A 12,613-nucleotide genomic window follows, 5' to 3' on the forward strand; every position below is an offset into this window, starting at 1 on the left:
TTGGGTTGGATTTGATTAATTTTTCATCGAGTTTCAATTACATATATGTTGCCTGTATATTTGTATTGCAAAAAATGTTCAGATTTTGGTTTCTGTTCCTAATGTGTTATTGTTGTTTTTTAGGTGTATTTGGTGTGAATTGTGGCATGGGTACGGTAAAGTTTATGTAACACATTTTTATCTCATAATTATTTCAAAATGCGGATAATGCAATCTCAATAAACCTTTTGATCCATTTCTTATTTAAAAAATATATATTATAACGCCAATATATCACACTCGCGCGTACCGCTATTTTACCATTGTATCTCACTATGTTGACATGGTATTCCCAATTTACCATATATTTTTTTCTTTAAATAATGACTGATCTAATAATTGATTGATAACGTCACGTCAATATAATAGAATAATAGTATCGTACGCATTTGCAATTCCTTGCCTGAGGTTTACATTCCCATAGTTGAAATTAGATGCTTTTTCGAGGATAATTATCGAGGTTTATGGTTTATGGATAATTATCAAGGTCTATGGGAATCATCAAGGCCGAGTTATTTTTTACATCATGCACAATGAAATGTATAAAATGTTTTATGCATGAAAAGTGTGACATGAATTGAATTGGAGTTGCATATTTCAGTGATTTACCATGTTATCACGTAAAGAGTTATTATATGTATGACTATGTTACAATTTGTGTAACGGAAATGAAATAGGTCGGCGGTATTATGAAAAAAGCTAGGTATGTATGACAGTATGATAAAGAATGAAAGGAAGGAAAGTAAAGAAAATATAGACAGTAAAAAAAGTATTGAAAGCCATCGGTACTGCGCAGTACATATACTATGTTATGGCTATGTATGAGCCATGAATAGGAGGCTGTGCAGCACACTAAACGATGGTTATGCGAAGGTGTGGCATTGATATGGATTCATCCTCCAACAGTAGCGGGGCTAAGCCAGTAGGGTTCCAAAAGGAAGAGATGCACAAAGCCACTCCTATGCCGATATGGGGAGTACAAGATGCACAACTTTGACTCTGAGTTAATCATAACGATGACAGAGATATGAAAGATTGCACATAAAGTAAAGTCGGTTGAAGAAAAATATTTTTTACGAAATGATAAAGTATTTACAATATTGTTTTAAAGCAAAGATAAATGTTTTCTTTGAAATTATAAAGTATTTACAGTATAGTTTTATAGAAAAGATTTTTTAATGCCTCATGAGATGACGAATTGTTTACAATATAGTTTTATAGTAAAAGAACATGTTTTTCGTGAAATGATAAAGCGTTTACAAAAAGAAAGATTATAGCATAGTAATGAAATGATAAAGTATTTTTAATTTAGTTTCCAACTTATTCTCTTTATGCAAAACCATGTCTACTCGCATTATACCTTGTCAACATTGGACGTCATAGGAACTTCTACTCTTTGCAAGAATAAATTATTTGTACCTTGTCAACACACATTCAAACATGTTACAAGGTCAAAATCTTAAGAATACATTTGGTATGTATAATAGCGATTTCATTAAGATCAAAATGAAGATGATAAAGACAACAGTCTCTCTTCTATAAAGCGAAGCAAAGTGCTAACATAAAATTGAAAATAACTGGTTATAGTAGGCATGAAGGAGCTAAATGAGAAACGTTAGCAAATTACTATAGTTAATTTTGAGTCTATTAGTGATCCAGAAAAGTTTGTGTTCAATAAATCTCCTAGTTGTCGGAATAGCTATTCATTCTCCTTAATTTGGTGACAACAAATTTGTATGCTATGAATTAAGATCGTTGATGTGGTCGTTTTGTGTACAAAAATATCGATAATAAATAAACCACTCGCAATAAGACGAATCCTTGTAGGATAAGGCTATAGAGAGGGTGTTGAACCTCAAGGATTACAGGGGTGTTGTTATTAAGTTTATGAAGAGTAAAAATAACTAAAAAAAAGATTTGTTGATTTTAATTTTAACTAAGTTAAACGCATAAAACTAAAGACATAAAAAAGAAAGATTGTAGTGATGAGAGAAAGAATACGGGATGGATTTTACCACTCTCCGCATAACAATAGTTAATCGTAAATTAACGAGGGAAATTCATATTATGCATCATATAGGGCTCACCTCATTCGAGTAGTCAAGAAATTACCTCTAAAGAATAAGTATAATCCATCTTCGGTTGGCATAGACCGTCTACCTAACCACTAAGATGCGGTACAACCCATCTTCCCTAGATATGGATTAGCTACATCTTTAATAGGGTACACACAATCAATGGAATAGTATAACCCATCTTCGGTTGGTACGAACTGTCTACCTAAATTACACTAAACTAGGGTGTAGTACAATCCGTCTTCCCTAGGCATGGTCTATCTAATCCTCTTGATCATATATCAATTAAAACCGTTGTATAACAATCATTCACATAATCACAGAAAATATGAAAGATTGAGTTCAACCAATATAAAATATTTTCTAAGACAAGATAAGAAATTCATAATGATTGAATATAAACAAGATCAATTGTCACAGTTATACAACCATCATGCATATAGAAAATTCTAAATTAAAATACAATTAAACCATTGTCACTTGGAAAGGGCTACATCAACACCCTATTACGAATTTAGCAGCTCATCGTGGTGCTGGGATGGCCTCCTGCTATGTTCTTCTCCTCTTCAACTTGTCAAGCCTCAAAGAAGAATTTTTTATCTAAAGTTAAGCACACCTTCTCTTGAAGCTTAGGGGTCTATTTATAGAGATTATGAGAGGCCTAAAAGCTCTAGGAATCCAAGAAAAATCAAAATTTAGTCTCTTAGTCCAAGTAAGAGATTGAAAATTCAATCCAAGTAGGAAAAGGATTCCAAATTCGTCCAGATTTGTGGTCTTTTATTGCGAGTAATTTTGGCATAGTAAACGTCCGAATTAAGAAAAAACTATTTCTGACATATTTGTTGAATTTTTTATTAGCTTTCCAATACCATGAATTTCATTCCAATTAGAGATCTGAGCAGAAAGGTATGATTAAAACACTAAAACGTGTGCAGAATCCAAATTTGAATCCAATCCGATTTTGAACTCTTATTGGAGAAATTCTTATTTAATCATTTACTTTGATTTAATTAAACTCAACCACATCATATAGGTTTTCTATTATGATTGGTTAAACTTAAACATATCTTCTAGGTTTTCTCAAAGTCTGTTTTAAGCTCAAAATCAATGGAATTAATTGCATCTTTATTTAAAACCTGAAAATAATAAAATAACACAAAATCAAACAAATAACAATGCTAAGGAATTAACATATGCAAGTTAAAGAGCTTGAATGTATAACATTTACCAGTTATCAATCAATAGGCTGCATCGATCTTGTCGAACAACCATATCAAGAAAGCGCCTCAAAAGAGTTAAGATGCCATTATTTTACGTTTTATAATAACTTCATTACAAATGACAAATTAAGAAGCTAATTAATCACTTGCTTTGCGTTTAAGAAGAGCAAAGAAATTAGCAATGCTCCCAAACTCAGTAAAAGAGAATTGTTGGTCAAGTTTCTTTTTCACCAAGTCAAACAAGTCGTTCAAAATCGCTTCTCCAAAATGTGCCTTGATCAATCCTTCTATTCCAGCTCGCAAGCCAGAAATTGTTATTTGGGTTTTGGGAAGGCTACCAAGTACCAAGTTCTCCCATTGAGATGACAGGCAACTCCTCCATTCTCTCTATGCTGAAACACCCATTTCCATCCACTGCAGCTTCCAGTTCTTCGGGAGACATGTTATATACTGGTAAATTAAAGAAGTCCACTTCTTCCTTTCTAACTTTTCCTTGAATGAAATAAAAAAGGAAAAAAAAAAAAAAAGGAATTAAAAAAATGACAATATAGTTTCATATAATTTGAGAAGATGCAGAAGAAAGGAATACGTAAGAATAAAAGGCCTTCGGAAGTGTAATTAAGATCCAGTGCAATTGCGTGAGCAATATGGGCATGCAATTGTGAGAGGACCCTTGTGGAACCCACCTATCTCGATAGGTATTCGAGCAGCCTTAGACTGCTCAGGTAGGTAGATCCTATAAGAGATTTTTCACACAATTACCTGCACAATAGTATGAGAGAACAGTGAAAATATTACAGAAACTTGGGGTAGCTGATGACTTCTTACCGTTCTGACCATGTCCAAGAGGCACGACTCCAAGAGGCTACTCATAATATATTGTGCAGTTTGAGAATGGAGGGTTCCATTGCGGCGGCCAGAAAAGACAAGTGTGATCAATCCTCTGGTCACCAACTCTTGAGCCCTGGCCTGCAAAAAGCACTCCATGTCTTCAACAAATTGAGTTTCATAGGCCTTGACAACTTCATCTTTCGAATTTGAGTAGTAGATTCTCCCTTTATTCCATGCATGGGAGGTTTTGTCAGCAACCGACTTTGGGATTCTAGAAAGCCAATGGATGGCATAAGAAGCGTGAACGAAGTGCAAAGGTGCATTGGGAAACAGTCGATTGTAGAAAGAACCCGCCACGGCTGCCGCATAATATTGCCTGTCTAGCGGGAGGGATGCGAAGAGAGTGTTGAAATCATTGGAGACATGATCGTTGAAGAAGACTTGAAATTCAGGGAGCTGAGAATGGAGTTCTTGGCATTCGTACTTCAACCGCACTGCTTCAATTATGTTTTTTGCACTGCGAAAAATGTATTAGGCCCAGTAGAGCAACCTAAATCTGCAATTCGAAAGGTGGTTGATGAAACAAACTTGGTGGAGTCAAGCTTTTCAGCAACTGATTTAGTTATTAGCTCTTTTGTTACATCGATAACTCCTCTCTAAAACCACGAGATTTTGTTAGAAAATAAAGACGCAGGAATTTCGGAACGGTAATGCTATTTATTAGACAATCATACTATTCTCATACGATTAGGATGATATGAAAAAGAAAAATTAATAGCTGATTTTCAGAGCCACGTCATCACAGTCGTATAGCAATCTACTAAATAATATTTCTCATTTCAAAATTAAAGAAAGTACAACAAAAAAAATTTTGGGAATGACTGAACTAAGGCGAATTTGGATCTATCTCTGGTTATCTTAATATTGATAATCTTGTAATCTAATGATGTAACTCAACTTTGTATCTATATAGTTATAAATATAATGCAACTCCTCTCTCAAGTTTTTTTCTTTTTTAGAAAAAAAAAAAAAAAAAAAAAAAGGAAGAGATATGGGAGAAAAGAGAAAAGAGAAAGATCCCACTTTTCAAGGCATGGGAAAATCAGATGATAAGGAAGAACATCAAAAGGTGATTAGTGCTTTCTAATCAAGAAATTTGTTCTGCACGTTGTTCAAATCAAGAGAAAAATGTCATTGTTTCTTCTTGTATTTTGAATTTTGAGTCATGACGAAGGAGAAAGATATATAAATATTATTATATATCTTTCTCCTTCATCATGACTCAAAATTCAAAATTCAAAGATATATAAATAATATAATAATAAAAAATAAGCAAGGTTTGATTTTTTGAAAACAAACCAACACTTTCGGTTTTTTTTTTGGTAATTTTTTTATGGTATAATTGTAATTTTGTAAGGATTCTATTAAAAAAAAAGGACAAAATCTATAAGACGAAATGATTTATTTGATAATAATTCAAAGTGCAAGGAGTAATAAGATAAAATTTAAACCACCGTCTAATTAAAGATGGGAGATGATTGGGGTACAAACCCTTTGTACAACTTTGGCACAACCCACTCACAATGAGGTGAGGTCCATACACGTGGGCCCCACCTCATTGTGAGTGGGGGTTGTACCAAAGTTGTGATGGAGTTGTATATTTATCATTTTCCATTAAAGATAACCTAATGTAATCTTCTCTCAATTTTATTTAGAAACTTCCGACCAATAGGATTTGTTTTCAAAGGCTTATCACTACTCAACAAAGATTTCCATTCAAATGAATAAAATTTTGGGTAAATTACCCTTTAGTCAACAAATTCCCATCCTTGTGTCACTTAAATAAACCATGAAAGTAATGTTCTCTCAAGAACGAAAGTACTTATTTATCACAAAAGAAAAAAAAAATCGAAATTCATTTTCAAAATTAAAAAATATTAGACCAAGGGTTACGTGAAGAGAGATATGATACATTTACAACATTTGTATAATTACTATACAACTCTAATAATTTTTTTTTTCAAACTAACAATTAGATCTATTTTCCTACATGTGAGTCTTACATAGCCTATAGTTGATTTAAAAAAAAAAAACAAAAAAGTTGTTGAATTTGGATAGGACCCGTCTCGTTTCCATTTCATTAAGCTAACGTGATAGTGTCCATTAATCTTTGGACTTGTTAAAAAAAAAAATAATAATAAAAATATTAAAATTCAACAATGATGAACATGATCACATCAACAATAGAATAAGATATGAGAATGTAATATATATTAGCATTAGTCTCTCTCTCTCTCTCTCTAAATATATATATATATATAAGGTAGTAGGTAGATCCAAAAGCAAATATTTATGTTTATATATAGTTGGCATATGGAGGGGATTGCCCCTATATAAAGTCAGGTGGCCACAACCTCAATCAAATATTGCATCAATGAAAGGAAATTAATATTAAAGGGTTACGTGAAAGACTTGGTCTTGGGAGACCACGCCATTGAGCTGGCTTACTATGTAATATGAGTATTTATTTGTCTTTGTATTCTTAAAGCATCTAATTAGATTCGACAAATCTTATTTAGTAGACCGATATTGTATAGCAAAGACTACGTGACAATAAAATTCAGTTTTTGAATTTTATTTTTTTTTTTTAATTTCTTATAAGTTTTTACTGATTCAGACGCTAAATATTATTACTAGATTAAAAATTAAATAGTCAAGTTCATCAGATTTCATCACCCATCTTCTCCCCCGCTCTCTCTCTCTCTATAGATTAACGTACACCTGCCTGCATCGCCTTTCAAATGGGTAGGCCCGATCTATAGACTCATTGTTTCCAGTACATATAAGGAGATCTGAGTTGAGAAGTCAACAAAACAGCTATGGAGAGGGAGAAGTTTTGGCCTCGGCCGGCAATGAAAAAAGAAAAATAATCATCTGGATCGGATATAACGAAAGAAAGTGAAGAGGAGAGTAACAGGTAGGAGGAGTTGTTGGAGTAGCTATCGACGCGCGCTATCTCCACCTTTCATCGGATATGCTTCAGACGTTTTCGATGTTTGCTCCGCTGCCATCTCTCTCTCTCCGGGGCTAATCTATAACCTATTATCTCTGTTATACAAAATATATAATGGCCAAAGTAGAAGAAAGTGCAGTAGTCGTCGGTTGTCTAACATTGTGACTCAGTGGCAAACTCAACTTCCATAATATCTACTTGCATAAAAAAAAAAAAACTTCCATAATATCTTAGAATATTTAAATGTATTCTCTAATTTGTTTTAGAGATATATAGGTTGCCAACTCATTACACAACTATTGACATAATTATTTATTTTTATTTTTATTTTTATTAAACAAAAACTCACAAGATCATGTAAGTTGGGGTCTGGTTTTTTGTTTATTATTTTTTCAAAATATATATAGAAAAAAAAAAAAAAAAAAAAAAAAAAAAAAAAGTCAATAACTGTGTCAATAGTTGTGTCTTTAGGTGGCAAATTCTTTTGTAGAATATTTTATATTTCTCTTATTCTATTTTCTTTATAAGTTTATTTTCTATCTTATTTGGTTTACGGTTTTTTACTCACTATTTATTGTCTCTCTATGAATAGAGAGTTATGTAATATTGTTTAATATAATGAATATGCAAGATGTAGCTCATACGTCTCTCTATTTCCCCTCTCTTTTCCTTCTCTTTCATATTTTTATATTTTATATGTATTTCTACACACCCCCTCAAATGCCACTCGGATCCTTGGTTTCTTGTGTTGGATTTGATTAATTTTGCACCGAGTTTCAATTACATATATGTTGCCAGTAGATTTGTATTGCAAAAAAAGTTCAGATTTTGGTTTATGTTCCTAATGTGTTCTTGTTGTTTTTAGGTGTATTTGGTGTGACTTGTCACATGGGTGCCGTAAAGTTTGTATAACACATTTTCATTTCATAATTATTTCAAAATGCAGATATGGCAATCTCAATAAACCTTTTGATCCATTTCTTATTAAAAAAAATATTGTAACGGCAATATATCGCACGAATATTGCTATTTTACCATTATATCTCACCATGTTGACACGGTATTACCAATTCACCATTTTTTTTCTTTAAATAATGGTTGATCCAATAATTAATTGATAACATTACGTCAATATAATATAATAATGAAAAAAAAATACAATTTAACCCCTCAAACTACCAAACATTTTACGGATAAGCCCTCTTACTACAAATGCTTGGACTCTGACCCCCCAAATTACCAAAAGTTTCAAAAATAACCAGTTTGACAAAAAAAATGCCTATAATACCTCTGCCAAATGTCATTTTTCAGTTAAAAAATAAAAAAAAAAAAATTAAATTAAATTGAAAAACTAAAAAAATAAAAATAAAAAACTTAAAAGCTAAAAAAAACTAAAATCTTTTTTTAAAAAAAGAAAAATAGTGTTTGGAGGGTGGTTACCGCCTACGAGCCACCCCCAGACACCAATTTTTTTAAAAAACAAAAAAAATTGGATAGCTCTTGGCCGTCCACCTTCACAATTCTTTGTTGTAGGTCGTTGGATTGATAAGGTTAATAGTATGAATTTATCGGTTAGTAAATCCAAAAAAAAAATAAGGCCCAATGTTTATGATAGTGTTGGTGTGGTATGCATTTGCAATTCCTTGCCTGTTGTTTACATTCCCATAGTCAAAATTGGGCACTTTTTCAAGGATAATTACTGGATTAGATAACACAGATTAACCAAATATTCTGTCATCTTATATGGTATCAAAGCCATTAAAAGACAAACGTCTATGGCTATCCCAAATTCTGAAACCGACTCTACTCAAACTTCCCCTCCTGTTTCAACCCCACCTCCTATCTCCATCACTGTTACTCCGCCTGCAACATCAACACATTTTCAAAATGTTCACCGTCATATCTCGGAAAAAACTCACCCAAGAAAACTATATTCTATGGCAATTCCTTATGGTTCCTTTTCTAAAGGGCCAAAACTTGTTCGGTTATGTTGATGGCACAATTCCGCATCCTCCCAAGCTCATTCCCGATAGCACCCCTGGTCTTCTCATTACCAGTCCTTCTCATTTATCCTGGTATCATCAAGATTGAATGATCTTTAGTGAAATTATCTCCACCTTGTTCGTGGAAACCTTACCTCATGTAATTGGACTCTCTACATCTCGTGAAGTCTGGATTACCTTCGAAACTTTATTTGCTGCTCAATCTCAATCCCGTATTCTTCAACTCAAGCAGCAGCTCTCAACCCTGAAAAGGTGCTCAATCTGTCTCCGCCAATTTCCAGAAAGCACAGGGATTTGCCAACCTCTTGGCTGCTATTGGCAAGCCAATTGACAATTCAGAACTAATCTCCCACATTCTTGCTGGCCTAGGTGTCGACTATGACCCAATTGTTACTTCTGTCACTACAAGGCAAGACTCGATCCCTCTAACTAATCTTTATGGCTACATGTTTTCCTATGAGCAGCGTCTTGAGGCGCACAAATCAACACTTGAATAGAACATCTTTATTGCCAACATGGCTCAACGTCAGAGCCACTCCTATCCGAGGAATAATCGTGGCCTCAACTTGGGCTATCTCAACTTCAACTTCTCTCGTGGCAGGGGGCGTGGCCATGGTCGCGGATCACCTCAGCAATACTCCTTTTCTGGTCCTGGCTAGTCCCAACGTCCGATCTATCAGGTATGCCACAAGTAAGGCCACATGGCTGCAACCAGTTGATTTCAATTTGATCAAGGACATCAAGTAGAAAATTTCCCAATGAATTCCATTTTGGCTTCTGTCTCTTCTGCATTAGATTCTCAATGGTATCAGGACACTGGCTCCAACGTCCACCTTACTAATGATCTCTCCAACCTCAACATGCATGCTGAAGATTACAATGGCAATAACCAGATCCGAGTAGGCAGTGGGCAAGGTTTGCATATCTCAAATTATGGTCGTGGACTCTTACCCACTCCATCACGTAACTTTCATTTATTTTCTCTCTTTCATGTTGCTCAAGTACAGAAAAACCTTATCTTAGTTAATCAATTCACACATGAAAACCATGTTTTTATTGAATTTCATCCAACTTTTTCTGTGTTAAGGACTTTCGAACTCGGCAACTACTCCTCCAAGGCCCAAGTAAACTCGAACTCTATCCATGGCCATCCTCTCTTCCCTCCTTTTCCAGGACTCTTGCTGCCTTCATTGGTGAAAAGGTTCCCCTGGATTAGTGGCATCTCAAGCTTAGTCATCCTGCATCTTCCATTGTCAACCAAGTAGTTCACTTTCATAAGTTGCTCGTGTCTCCATCAAAGTCTTCCTCTGTTTGTTCTCAATGTCAACAGGGCAAGAGTCACTGTTTTCAATTTAGTTATTCTCCTTCTATTTCAAATAATCCTCTCCAATTATTGTTTCTTGATGTATGCGGCCCTGCATCATTTTTATTTAAGTGTGGTTGATGATTTTAGCAAATATACATGGCTTTTTCCTCTTGCAACTAAATCTGAAGTTTGTGCTACTTTTCTTCGTTTCAAACAACTTGTTGAAATGTTCTTTAATACCAAAATCAAATCTGTTCAAAGTGATAATGGTGGCGAATTTCTCCCACTTCAAAAATCACTCAATTCCATGGGAGTCTCTTATAGGCTAAGTTGTCCTCACACCCATCATCAAATGGGAACCGTCGAAAGGAAACATCGCCACGTAGTTGAAACTAGATTATATCTCCTTGCTACTGCTAGTGTTCCATTTACCTTTTGGGATACGGCCTTTGAAACAGCAACATACCTCATCAATCGACTTCCTTCTAAAGTAACAAAGAAAAGGTCTCCTTATGAGTGTCTTTTTCACAACATTCCAAATTACAAATACTTGAAAATCTTTGGTTGTGAATGCTGGCCATTTCTTCAACCATATAACTCCTCAAAACCTTCTTTCCGTTCCACTTCTTGCGTGTTTATTAGATATAGCAAAAACCATCTCGGCTATAAATGCCTTCATATCCCCTCCAGTAGAGTTTACATTGCAAGACATGTTTTCAATGAAAACAACTTTCCATTCAAAATTTCAAAATCAAACAGAAACTCCTCCTCTCCTCAAACACCTCCATCTTTATCGATTCCTTATGTTCCTTCATCAACTCCTCAAGCTTCACTAACTCCTCATGCTTCCTGTTCCTCTCATAATACACCTAGTATTACTCTTCCAAATTCATTAACTTCTGCATCATCTCCCACAGAACCTATCACTACCTCTCCCACTCTTCAACCTATAGTTTCTTCTGAACCTTCCTCTAGTTTCGAGTCAGCTCCTTCACCTGAACCATTGCCAATCCTTCCAACTCAAGTCCATGGCACGACCACACGGTCTCAAAATTTGATTCACAAACCTTACACATTCACTGTTGGCAGGGTGAAGTATTCACCTCCTCAAGCTTTTACAGCCACTATACCAGCACATGAAGATGAACTTACTTGCTATTCTCAAGCAAGCAAACATTCTGAATGGTGTGCAGCAATGAACACCGAATTTGATGCTCTTCTAAAAAATGGAACATGGTCTCTTATTCGATTCTCCCCATTCGTGAATGTCGTTGGTTCTAAATGGGTTTTCAGGATTAAAAGTAAAGCTATTAGGGACATTGAACGCTACAAAGCTCGTCTAGTAGCCAAAGGGTTTCACTAACAACTGGGGGTTGACTTTGCAGAAACATATAGTCCAGTGGTTAAACCTATCACTATTCATATTGTGCTATCCATAGCTATTTCTGCAGGTTGGGAGATTAGACAAGCAGATGTCAGTAATGCTTTTCTCCATGGTCTTCTTAAAAGATAATGTATATATAGCTCAACCCCCTGGATTTCAGCATCCTCAATATCCGGCAACTGTTTGCAAGCTATGCAAAGCCATATATGGCTTAAAACAGGCCCCACGCGCATGGTTTTCCCGCCTAAGTGCTCGGTTACTTGATCTAAAATTCACAAGCACCAAGTCAGATTCATCCTTATTTATCTACAAAGCTAAAGGCATCACCATCTTTGTACTCATATACGTTGATGACATCATAATTATAAGTTAACATCCAGCAACTATCTCTCAGCTCATCAATGATCTTCACACCTCCTTTACACTCAAGGATCTCGGTCGTCTCAACTTTTTTCTTGGTGTTGAAGCTACATGGCACTAGGATGGTCTTACAACAGAGATACATTCATGATCTTCTCACAAAGACCAATATGCTGCTTGTAAAGCCGATATCTACTCCCTTGTCGGGTTCCACCACTCTTAGCCAGTTTGAAGGCTCAACCATTACAGACTCGACCTCATACCAAAGCACAGTGGGATCCCTTCAATATCTATCTATTACTCGACTTGACATTGCTTTCGCAATCAATAAGGTCTCACAATTTATGCAAGATCCTTGGGACTCTTACTGGTCTGCAGTAAA

General features: G+C 35.0%; 2 pseudogenes; one reads left to right on the forward strand and one right to left on the reverse strand.

The window, feature by feature from the left end:
• Window positions 1-3,536: 3,536 nt before the first annotated feature.
• On the reverse strand, window positions 3,537-9,795 carry LOC133866247 (loganic acid O-methyltransferase-like; annotated as a pseudogene).
• LOC133867541 (small nucleolar RNA Z247) lies at window positions 9,505-9,603 on the forward strand (annotated as a pseudogene).
• Window positions 9,796-12,613: the final 2,818 nt, after the last annotated feature.

The sequence above is a fragment of the Alnus glutinosa genome, chromosome 4 (genome assembly GCF_958979055.1).
Source record: "Alnus glutinosa chromosome 4, dhAlnGlut1.1, whole genome shotgun sequence".
In the NCBI taxonomy this organism is placed as follows: domain Eukaryota; kingdom Viridiplantae; phylum Streptophyta; class Magnoliopsida; order Fagales; family Betulaceae; genus Alnus; species Alnus glutinosa.